We start from the raw sequence: 1,375 nt of genomic DNA on the forward strand, positions 1-1,375 counted from the left end.
AGAGATCCGCCTGCCTCTGCCTCCCGAGTGCTGGGATTAAAGGCGTGCGCCACCACTGCCCGATTCTTATCAAAATTCTCAGCAAGCAAGTTTCTGTCAATTTCAGCCTTACGTAGGATTTGGGGGACAGGGTTTTCTGGAGCTTGAAATTACACATTCTAAGCAAACCACCGACGAGCAACCCCAGCTGTAGTGTCCATATTTTTTTACTGTAGCTCCGTGGTAGAAACTGCATTTTATTTTTAACTTCTATGTGTATGGGTGCATTTGCCTGCCTGTTGGGTCTGCACTCTGAGCGGCGGTAAGAAGTGGGCTTCAGATGCCCTGGGATTGGAGTTAGACACTGTTGTGTGCCCCTTTGTGGGTGCTGGGAATAGAATCTGGGTTCTCTGGAAGAGCAGCAAATGCTCAATCTCTGAGCCAACTCTCCAGCCCTGAAATATGTTCTAATACCTCCAAATACGTTGGATGTTCTGGGAACAGCATTAACAGGCTCGAAACCTTCTAGTTGTGAAGAGGCTCACAAGAGCTGGCTGATAAAAATGGAGAATTTAATAAAAGATACCACAAAAGCCTCAGCAGGAAACAGAGGCAGAGACCGACAGCCAAACAGGCAAAGCTCCAGGAATCCTTCAAAAGAGAGGGAGGGAGGACTGTGGGAGCAGAGGGGACAAACCCACAGCACCAACCGACATGGGCATAGAGGCTCACAGAAACAGCTCACAGCCAGGGAGCCTGCAGGGCACTGACCTAGGCTCTCTGTGTCCAATTTTTGTTGTTTGTTTGTTTCTCAAGACAGGGTTTCTCTGTAGCTTTGGAGCCTGTCCTGGAACTAGCTCTTGTAGACCAGGTCGGCTTTGAACTCACAGAGATCCGCCTGCCTCTGCCTCCTGAGTGCTGGGATTAAAGGCGTGTGCCACCACCACCACCTGGCTCACCTTGTCCAACCTTAATACGAGGGGAGGTGCCTAGCCTTTTTTTGTTTTTATTTTTTTCAGAGACAGGGTTTCTCCATGTAACAGCCCTGGCTGTCCTGGAACTCACTCTTTCCCCCCCCACCATCCCTGCCCAGCTAGGTGCCTAGTCTTATTGCAGCTTGATATGCCATGTTTGGTTGATATCTGTGGGGGTCTGCCCTTTTCTGAAGGGAAATGGTGGAGAAGTGGATTGGGGGTGGGGGTGATCGCTGCTGGGTAATACATGAACCGAGGGGTAAAAAGTCAAGTTCCCAGAGAAGGCGCTGCTGGGGAAGGAATAGCTTTGTTGTTTTTCATAGTAATTAAGGTTGTATCTGGTGGGACACGTGTATGGGAATCGTGTTTGGATTCACAGGGATCGTGTTTGGATTCATAGGGAATCGTGTTTGGATTCATAG

General features: G+C 49.2%; 1 protein-coding gene across 1 annotated transcript in view; it reads right to left on the reverse strand.

Moving 5' to 3' along the window:
* The window catches only part of LOC101994656 (RT1 class I histocompatibility antigen, AA alpha chain-like), a 629,094-nt gene that overhangs the window by 274,882 nt on the left and 352,837 nt on the right, over positions 1-1,375 (reverse strand). The gene's annotated exons all lie outside the window — the stretch shown is intronic.

Source organism: Microtus ochrogaster, unplaced genomic scaffold, assembly GCF_000317375.1.
Source record: "Microtus ochrogaster isolate Prairie Vole_2 unplaced genomic scaffold, MicOch1.0 UNK87, whole genome shotgun sequence".
NCBI classification, from domain to species: Eukaryota; Metazoa; Chordata; class Mammalia; order Rodentia; family Cricetidae; genus Microtus; species Microtus ochrogaster.